This window comes from Leptonychotes weddellii, unplaced genomic scaffold (genome assembly GCF_054177405.1).
Source record: "Leptonychotes weddellii isolate Sample4059 unplaced genomic scaffold, ASM5417740v2 HiC_scaffold_5411, whole genome shotgun sequence".
Classification (NCBI taxonomy): domain Eukaryota; kingdom Metazoa; phylum Chordata; class Mammalia; order Carnivora; family Phocidae; genus Leptonychotes; species Leptonychotes weddellii.
The window spans coordinates 1-10960 of NW_028021926.1; the positions used below are offsets into that span (position 1 = coordinate 1).

At 39.6% G+C, this 10960-nt stretch overlaps 1 long non-coding RNA gene across 1 annotated transcript; it reads right to left on the reverse strand.

The window, feature by feature from the left end:
* Nucleotides 1-1044: 1044 nt before the first annotated feature.
* On the reverse strand, nucleotides 1045-10851 carry LOC145719584 (uncharacterized). Its single transcript, XR_014142475.1, has 2 exons — nucleotides 6537-10851; nucleotides 1045-3516 (listed from the first exon to the last, which is right to left on the reverse strand). It is a non-coding gene; the product is annotated as an uncharacterized LOC145719584 (long non-coding RNA).
* Between the last annotated feature and the right edge of the window lie 109 nt (nucleotides 10852-10960).

Sequence of the window (10960 nt, forward strand, 5' to 3'; positions counted from 1 at the left end):
CCAACTTTTGCATCAGCATGGATGGGTCTGGAGGAGATTATGCTAAGTGAAATAAGTCAAGCAGAGAAAGTCAATTATCATATGGTTTCACTTATTTGTGGAACATAAGGAATAGCATGGAGGACATTAGGAGAAGGAAGGGAAAAATGGGAGAGGGGGGAATTGGAGGGAGAGATGAACCATGAGAGACTATGGACTCTGAGAAACAAACAGGGTTTTAGAGGGGAGGGGGGAGGGGGGATTGATTAGTCCAGTGATGGGTATTAAGGAGGGCACATACTGCATGGAGCACTGGGTTTTATACGAAAACAATGGATCGTGGATCACCACATCAAAAACCAATGATGTATTGTATGGTGACTAACATAACATAATAAAATTTAAAAAAATAAAAAATAAAATAAATAAATAAATAAAATAAAAACTCAAATCAAACCTTAGAAGTCAATCAGAGGCTTTGACTTTCCACCAGAAGAGCTGATATAATATTTGTTAAAAATTGGAATATATAAAAGATTCAGGACTTAAAAAAATCAACACATTCTGAAATGTAGCCCAGCAGGGAGGAAACACACAAGAATCTGAGCTAAGATTTTTTTAAACCTTCAAGATATGAATTTTAAAGTTTATTATAGATTTACATTATAGATATATATTTTTTTAAATGTAAAGATTTAATCAACACTCTTTTTGTTAAAAGGTTTTATTTATTTTAGAGAGAGAGTGGGGGGGGGACGAGCAGAGGGGGAGGGAGAGGAAGGGGAAAGAATCTCAAGCAGACTCCATGCTGAATGTGGAGCCTGACACACAGCTCGATCTCATGACCCTGAGATCATGACCTTAGCTGAAGCCAAGAGTCAGATGCTTTACTGACTGAGCTACCCAGGTGCCCCAACACTCCCTTTTAGTAAATTTACATATGTTATTTATCAACCGTTAAGTCATGGACTGTTTTGTTTCCTGTGTCCTATCACATAAAATGTTTTTTGGAGAGAAATTTGATCAAAATCAAATGTGGCTGGATAACAAATGAATTCATTATACTGAAGGTGAACACACGCCTATATTTTAGAATAGATAACTTAAACCAAACATGACACTATGGAAATTAACATTTGTTTTTCCTCAATACTGGGACACAGAGTAGTATTCTCAGGTCTTATTTCCCAGTTACAATAACATGAATAGATATTGATGGAACCTATTATCTCAGCAATAACATATTATTACAACCAGTGATTATTTATTAGCAGTAAAATATTTCTCCAGGGTTTAATTTAGAATGCCTGAAATGAGATAACAAAATCTCAGTCTTGGAAGTGATCCTCTATATAGTTATTGTTTAGGGAAATTTTTATTGCATCACAGCAGTTAAAGTTCCTTAATTGGCTAGTTTTTTGAAATGAAGGCATATGGTGAAGTACCAAGGTCTTGAAAGGCTGATGGGAATGAATGCATGCAGAATTAGAAGCCAGATTTTTACATGCAGATATAAATGTTGGACATGGATGAATTCATTTACCCAATTCTAGTCTTTCATGATCAGGGCACAGTTGAGCTTCAGGTCTGGACAGATGGAACTATGGGTGGGGTTATGGTGCAAAACTTGGCTGATCCAGTGGGTTAGAGCAAACTGTCCTAGAGGATGTCAGCACTGAGCAAGCTAATTCTACTTTAGACTTGCCAAGCAACAGAGGAGTCCTCTTCCTGCAAGTTCTTGTGATAGCAAGGCAAGCTTCTAGTCCTAAAAATGCAGTCAGGGAGGAGCTCAGGTGTGCAGGAGTTAAGGTAAGGATGAAGATCTGGAATTTCTGAGTCACAGGTGTGAACTGACCAAAAAGCATAAAGTAAGAATCCATTTACCAGATTCAAGCATGCAAGTTCACAGTAGGTACTAGAGCAAGGCTGACTTAATACTGAGCCCCCAAACTGACACCTAAAGGTTTCCTATATTCTTCCTGACTAGGAATGGAATTGGTCTTAGAGCCTGGGGCAAAGTCGAGTCTCCAAATAGTCCACTCAGTGGTCGCAGCCATGCGAAAGGAGAGCTTTAAAACAGGGAATTTGCTCCATCATTGGGTCATTCTTTAGAGACTTATCTGTGGACTTTTTTATCCCTTTCCAGGATTCTTAATTTTGGAGATCAATCAAGATCTAAAGGCAATTTTTGCCTTGATTACCAGGTATTATTCTTGTGACCCCTAACAAGGTGCAACAGGGGGCCAGGCATCTTCTTCCTGGCATGGCTGCAGTTGTGCCAAGGTTTTACAGATGGCCCAGAGCCCTAGGTTTTTCCCTCCTAGCTTCCTTTGAATCTGCTGACTGAGGACTGAGTAATGGCTGAAAGTGTCTATGACTGAACTAAAATCTTCATGCTTCCAAAACACTAAGATATATTTCCTTAATGGAACTGCTGGCTAGCAGAAAAAGATTCTATAGAATTCTTACTTGTACTTCTATCCAAAGCTTTTTTTCTCTGATTCCAAACTCCAGGCTCTTAGTAGATTGCTTAATTATTTGGAAAGGCGCTGAGCCAGCAGGTGGCCTTGCACAGCCGGGGTCTAACCATGCTGCAGCTGAGGGCTGCCTGTGTCCTACGCAAGTCTACGTCTCAGTAGACTGGCCCCTTCAGGACCACTCAGGCATTCCCTCTTGTTCGGCCTCTTTAGTCCAGAATATTAGGATGGTGACTTGGAAAGAAAAGGCACAGGCAAGCTGTGAGAGCCTTGGGATCTGGTAAGTAGGCACATGCAACACAGAGAAGCATGTTCTTGTGGACAGGTGAGGATGAGCTGAGGAGGCTCAGCTGAAGGTGAAGAGAAATCCAGTGAAGGAGCTGATCTAATGTTCAGATTATGGACCCAAACAGTAGGCAGTCAAGAGGAGCACAGTATAGGGGGTAAAGGATGGTCTTCAGGTTTTCACAAATCGTAAGTGGAATTTAAATGCTTCCATTGTCTAGCCATTAATTCATCCATCCAGCACTTACTACAACCTACTATGGGCTCTATAGCTGCACTAGATGTGTGCCAAGCCCAGATTCTGTCAGTGGAGCCAGGGTTTCTAGTACAAGTCAGAATAGGAGGCAATAAGGAAACTATTTGTTAAGTATAACATTAGGCACTTTCATACTGAGGATTTAATTTAATCCTTAAAACATTCCTGTAGATATTATTATCTCCAATTCTGAAGAATGGCAAAGGAAGCACATTTCATGAAAGTAGGATCAAGTAGACTAAAACTAGAGTGAAGATGATCATCTGTGGGACCTGCTGCTTCCTTACCTGTAAAACAGATCACATACCTGTCTTAGAGGATAGTTGTAAGGAGGAAATTGCATTCAATGGCAAATACTAAAGTCCCTCCCGTAGCCCAAGAGGCTGGCAGAGCGCAAGGACTGGAGTCTGGCCAGGATCACATACAACAATGCTGGCACTGGGAAAAGATGGCAGGGTCATCCTGGCTGCAGGTAACATGGCTCAGAAATCCAGAGCTCAGCCACCAATCCTGAGGGACCTGGAAAATCAAGGCAGAAGTGAATGGAAAGCAGATTAGTCATTAGCACAAAGCAGGGGCCGTCCCTAGAACTGAGGTGTGATGTTAAGGAAGGACTAGTCAGATGACTGGACAAGAAGGGAGTCAACTATCAGAATTCATCGCTCCCATATTCCCATCTCTGGAGTTGTGGCTCTTGGTTCTTCCTTCCATGACTCAGCGACTACTCAGCTGTTTGATCTGCCTCTAGACTTGTTTCTCAGACCCCAGGGACTGACTGTCTATGTTTGTCCTCCTGTCTTCTCCCTGCTGATGTCAGCTAGGTTCATAGTAAACTCACTCAATGCTGAGTCATCCCAACTCAAGGGGCCTGGGACTGCCTGATGAGTCACCAGACCTGTAGAAGGCTAAGCCTACCAGCGGGAAAAGTGGGCCCAGATGGGGAAAGAAGTAACTGGAGACACAGAGTACCAGGCACTTCCTGCAGGGATCTCTACCCTTTGCAGAACATGGTTGGTCTGTCTCAGCTTGGTCTCTGTTCTCAGTCTTTCTATGTCTGTCTCTCTCTCACACACACATGCACACAACACGATCTTAAGTCATGGATATGGTATGGCCATACTGCTGCATAGAAGAAACTCTTCTTGCCCTTGACTTCTGCAGATTATGATTTGTCTCCTTCTCATGAAAATGTGAGGGAGACTCCAGCCTAGAGCTCAAAAATAGGACTTTCTCTAACTCCTGTTCACCAATTATATCATAATTAAATAACAGGGGAGAAAGTTTGCTTTGTTTATATAGTATTTGTGTTTGTCTTAATTTATGAAATAGGACCTGGACTGCATTACAGAACTGTCACATTTCTCTAGGTTTAAATTCAAACGCAGAATCCATCCTGAAAAATTCTCTTTCTTGAACACCCACCAAGTTTGCACTAATCTGTTACTTGAACCCATGTCCACAGAACACCAGCAGAAAAGGTTTTTAAATATGGAATCAGAAAGGATGTGAAGGTGGAGAAGGGGATGTGTCAATGACAAACAGTATTTGAGTGAGTAGAACCAGGGATAGAAATTTTTAAAAAGTTATGAAGAAATGCACAGGGTGATGTACAGAAATGTTATTATATGGAACACTTGAAACTAATGTAACCCTGTATGTTAACTAACTGGAATTAAAATGAAAACTTTAAAAAATAAAAAAAATAATAAATACGTAAGTAAAAAGACATAAGTGTTTGTAAACATATGTGAAGAAGCATATGGGAATAGCCGTATGGTTAACTCATTGAAACTACACTGTGAATAAATCCTCTTTCCAGCAAGATCTTCTTTCATTAAAATGTGTTTGTAAACGTTAAGTGTAGAAGGATATTGGAATAGCCATATGCTTAACTCATTAAAACTATACTGTGTGTAAACTTAAGAAAATGTTATGAAGCATTCGTTTTTTCGTTTAGAACATCATTCGCCATATCTCTGAATTCAAGTTCTTCCGCTCGATCATAGCTCAGAGAAAACCTTGCTTTGATCATCTCGGTCATGAATAATGTCTTCCTTCTCAGAACTCCCTCAGACCCCCTTACGTTTCTCTCTCATCAGGCTCATTGCTTTGTACTGGGGCAGATCCAGATTCCATAGACCCTGAAGTTTAAGCAATTTGGGGGGACCTCTTTAGGAAAAATAATTGAAAGTGATTAATACCAAATTAGATATGAAAATGCATATTTATTTAGAAAAAGAAATCACAACAAAATCAAGTCTTAACGAGTTAATGAATACAACGAATATTTCAAAATCTAGAAAAATAACATTTTCATTCAGTAGCTACTGGTCTTTCTTCTGTATTGGCTGGTCACATGTTTTTATTGTTGATAACTGGAATGACTAGAATATAGAATTTCACATATAGATGGACTCCCTCTTTGTAGTACTGCCTCTGGGTTGTGCCTCAAGACCTGTATATTCTATCATTTTGTACAATTACCAACAAAAAGAAAGAATGGATGGTGCATGTGTATAACAAGTGTATAACCACTTATGCTGTGTTATTAAGAGTATTCTTGACTTTGGAAAGTTCTGTTCTGACCAGGCTCTGTTGAGAACCAAATCACTGTTTACAGTTCTACACGTCTGAATGGAGGAATTCTCCAGACTCCTTTCTGGCTGCACACACGTCAGACCCTTGCATCTCCTCCAGGACCCACTTACTTCCTGGGCTGAGTGCCACAGGGCAGGTTCTTGTCATGGTAAAGCCTCTGTTCTATACCCTCAAGCCATGGACTCAATGAATCAGCACAGGGGTAGTAAGATGTTTCTAGAAATCACTCCTACACCAGTGCAACTGGCAATCAGTTCATTCTAAAAGCAAGTATTTGTGACCACAGCCCCCTACATATATTTCAATAAACTCAACTACATGTGTCCTCAATACAACTTTTTTGTTGGGTCTCAAAAATGTCATTGGCCATTTCAATGGTAGGGAAAGTAAGACGGGAAAGAGACAGTTTAACTGTAGTTTTAAAAAAACTTCTCAGGGGCGCCTGGGTGGCTCAGTCGTTAAGCGTCTGCCTTCGGCTCAGGTCATGATCCCGGGGTCCTGGGATCGGGCCCCGCATCGGGCTCTCTGCTCGGCAGGAAGCCTGCTTCTCCCTCTCCCACTCCCCCTGCTTGTGTTCCCTCTTTCGCTGTGTTTCTCTCTGTCAAATAAATAAAATCTTTAAAAAAAAAAAACAAAACTTCTCACTTTTGCAAAGTTTACCAGATTGTACGACCATGTAAGTATGTTTATAGGGTCTCTCCCCGAGCATCGGAAGGGGCCCATGTAAGTGAGGGGCACTGACACTGGCACTTCTTTCACTTCATGTTAAATCTGCCTCCGATTTAACTTTACATTGTAATAACTTATGTCCTCATTTAATTATGCCTTCTTTATTGAACAGCATTTTTATTCCAGTTCCTGATACAATTCTTTTCAAATAGAAGCAACTCAGTGGAATTAACTAAGTAATTCATATACATTAATGGGCAAGTCAGAATGACCTGATCTCTCTCCCAACATGAGTGTGCAGTGGAATATTCGAGACTGTCGACCTCAAGTCTGCGCCTCCTCCTTGGTTGGGGGAGGTGGTGGGGAACCAGTCAGTAGCTTTGGTCTTGAGTTTCTCTGGAACCACAGGGCTTCTTCCAATGTCTCAAGATGTCAGAGGCTTCTTGATGAGGATTTCTGTAAGGATCATAATTTATTAGTTTAAATAATAAACTTTTTACTATAATTCAAAACAGATTACAGTAAGAGACTGGTTACTTAAATTATGATGCATCTGAAAAATGGAATTGTATGTTAAAATGGGTGAGATAGAACTTTGACTTTTGAAATGGAAAAATATCCAAGGTATATCATCTAGTGGGGAAAAAAAAATGCTTCACTCCAAAATCAGTTCAAAGCTCTCTAAGCAGCACCTTGGCCTTCCAGCTTGCCTGCTCAGGTATCCCTACTACCACTCACTCTTCTGTAACCTCCATGAAAGGTCTATTCCCTGCAAACTCTCCCTTTCTCCCTTTTTCCACTTCCTTCCTATCCAGTTTGGATTCCAAGACCCATTATTTCAACTACTCTCTTGCAAATACTCTAAACTCCCTTGGCCCTTGTACCTTTGCTTCCCTCCACCATGTTTTTATTGTGGTAAAATACACAAAACATAAAACTCACCATATTACCAATTTTTACATGTACAGTTCAAGAGCATCAAGTACATTCACACTGTTGTGCAACCATCACCACCATCGACACACAGAACTCTCTTCATCTCGCAAAACTGAAACTCTTAGCAAATTTTTTTTCAGTTACCTTGGAGTTGATTTAAACCAAGAGGAAAATATCGTAATGTTTTCATGCAATACATACTTCGTTCTTTAAATGACACTTGTGACAAATAGCAGAAAGAATTAAGGAATGCTGCATTTGTGATCCATACAAAACACCAACATTTTGGGTTGTACAAAATTTAAAGAAATGTCTCAAATACTTTGAAATACTGTAGGAGCCAATACATAAGAGACGTGCCTTCGGTGGGAATAAGAGTGCAGTTTAGGTCACGCCAGAACTACTCAATGTCTTTAAAATCACTGAGCAAGAAAAGCAACATCAGACTTCCATACTGACATAATGTCATCTAACAAGGCTCATCCCTTCCTTAGCATGTGGCAGAACGTCCATCCTTTTCCAGGCTGAGTAATATTCCGTGGTACATGCATACCACACTTTGCTTATCTGGACACTTTGTGTTGCTTCCACATACTAGCTAGAATTTTAGTTTTTACATTTTACATCTCTTTATAGATATTTCCATTTTGTTCACACATTGTTTACTTGGCTTTCTCATCTTTTTTTAGTTTTTTGAACATCTTTAAGACCGTTGTTTTTTAATCTTTGTTTAGTAGGTCTATCACCTGGTTTTCCTCTGGGACAGTTTTTTGCACCCTTTGACCCTTTGACTGGATCATACTTTCCTATTTCTTTGTATTTTTTTTGTGGTTGTTTTGTTGTTGGTATTATTGTTTAAAACTGAAAATTTGCTTCTAATGATGTGGTAACTCTGGAAATCATATTCTTCCCCTGCCCCAGGGTTCACTGATTTTTTTTTATCTTTTGTTTTTCTTTTCTTTTCTTTTTTCCTTTGATTTTTGAAGGCTGTCTCTTTGCTGAGGATCAGCCTGAGGTATAAACTTAAGGTCTTCTCAGTTCTTTTCTGAGCCTGCACCTTTCCCTGGGTATGTGTGGTAACTTTCTAATGGTCCCCGTATATGCAGTTCCTTTTGAATATTCTAGTCTTTAATGTCTGGCTCCCAATAGGGAACAGAGAGAAAAATTCAAGAGGGGAGTCACTAGACCCGTAAATGCCCTGAAAGTCACTTCAGCTGGGGATGGGGGTGGGGGATGGGGGGGCTTGCAACAATGGCTTCAGTCCTCCTCTCTGTCTGCACATTGTGGTCAGGGCAGCAATCAGCGATCAGTGCACAGATCCCCAGTATTTGAAGGACAGGATTTTTATTGCCCATCCTGGCTCCCCAAAGTTGTGCAAGCTGTTTTAGGAACACATACATGGCTGCTTGCCAGAGGAAAGGGGCAGTTTGGGGATGTTGAAAGGATGTGGAGGTGGAAAATGCACAGCTGCTACCATACTATGAACTGAAACTGACTGAACTTAACCACAATTTACTGTCCAAGTTTTCCCTTGGAAGTTGTTTGACTCCAGAGTTCCAAAATAGTTACACAGGAGAGATTCTGCCAGTGCAACTGTTATCTAAGTGGGAACACAGATTTCTGTGCTCTCTATTCTGCCCTCTTCTCAGAATCCTTGCTGTACCTTTGGTTTTTAACGACACTTCCCCACCTGGCAAAAACTGCAACTTTGGACCAACCCGGTTGCTTCTCCTTCTTGTTTGCAATCAAGCAGTTGAATCCCACCAGAGAAAATAATTTTCCTGGATAGATTTCTAACCACCATAAATTGATGATCACCAAGCACAACTGGAATCTACACAATGCCAACAAACCTTTCTCAAAAAAGTTGTATCCACTTCTTCATCTTTCTCTTAGTCCTTTTTTCCTTTTAAAAATATGGAATATTTTGGGCGCCTGGGTGGTTCAGTTGGTTAAGCGACTGCCTTCGGCTCAGGTCATGATCCTGGAGTTCTAGGATCGAGTCCCGCATTGGGCTCCCTGCTCAGCGGGGGGTCTGCTTCTCCCTCTGACCCTCCCCCCTCTCATGCTCTATCTCATTCTCTCTCTCAAAACACCCTCTAGAACATAAGTTCTATGAAGCTGGGGATTTTGTTGTTGTTGTTGTTGTTGTTCAATGCTCTAACCCCAGTTCTTAAAAGAGGGTTTGGCACATGGTAGGTATCCATTTTGAATAAAAAACCCAGATAAGTATACAAATTAAAATAGAGAATGCACTGTACCCCCTGTTTTATCAGATTTGATGTGTTACTATATTCGCTCCACATTTTTAAAAGAAATTAAGTATGGCAGGTAAAGTGGAAGCCTCCTACGTACCCTTCTTGGATCCTATTCACCTCTCTCCATCCCCAATGAGAGTTGCTGTTGATAATCTGGTATTTATCTTTCTTTTGTTCATCTCTACTAAATATTGTCCAATTATTCTCCAAATATTTTATACAGATTAATATTTCCAACAGAAAGATTTGAAAGTTCTCCTGCTCCACATCCAAGTCACCATTTGGTATTGTCAGACTTTAAATATTTTTTCCAATCTCATAATGTGAAATGGCAACTTCTCATTTTGCATTTCTCTGATTACTGGTAAAAATTGAACACTTTTTCAGGTTTACTGGTCATTAGGCAATCTTCTTCCATAAATTGCCATCTCATATAACTTTGACTATTTTTAAAAATTTAGACTTTATTCTTTTAGAGCAGTTGAATGTTCACAACAAAATTAAGGGGAAGGTACAGAGACTTCCCACATACCCCTGCACCCACACATTAATTATTAACATTGCCTCAAAAGTGGTACATTTGTTACAACTAAGGAACCTACATTGATAACCTACATCATCACCCAAGGTCCACAGTTCACATTATGGTTCTCTCTTGGTGTTGTATATTCCATGGGTTTGGACAAATGTATAATGACATGTACCTATCATTATGGTGCAATACAGAATTTTCACTGCCCTAAAAATCCTCTATGCTTTGCTTATTCATTCCTCAACTCCCACAATACTTTGCCTATTTTTTATTGAGTTCCCTTTTTCTTTTTTTTTTCTTCCTTTCCTTTCTCTTTCTTCCTTTTTCTTTTCCTTTCTTCCTCTTTTCCTTCCTTCCTCTTTTTTTCTCTTTCTTTCCTTTCTTTTTTTCTTTCTTTCTTTCTTTCTTCTCTCCTTTCTCTTTCTCTAATTTGTAGGCAACCATTATATACTCTGGTAACTAATCAACTATATGCATTGTCAATATCTTTTTTTGGTTTGTGCTTTATCGTAAATTTATAGTATCTTTTTTATAAAGGAGTTATCCAAAAACATGACTTTTATTCAACACTCCTCCATTTATTTGAGACTCCCATTACTTTGATCATGAATTATTTTATTTACAATTGTCTGGTACCACTTTGTTGGGTTTATCCTTAGGTAAATTATGTTTGGTTTTTTTTTTTGTCATTGCAAAAAGTATGCTTTATGTGTTGCTTTTGTAATGGATTTGGAATGTTATTATGTTGAACTTGTATGCAAAAATTTGGACCAACTTTCAATTTAGTTTTAGAATTTTATATTGGTTTATTACTAGAAATAATATTACATTTAGGTTTTAGGGGGGCGGAGCAAGATGGCGGAGGAGTAGGAGACCTGGATTTCGTCTCCTCTCAGGAATTCAGCTGGATAGGGATCAAACCATTCTGAACACCTACAAACTCAACAGGAGATCAAAGAAAAGAAGAGCA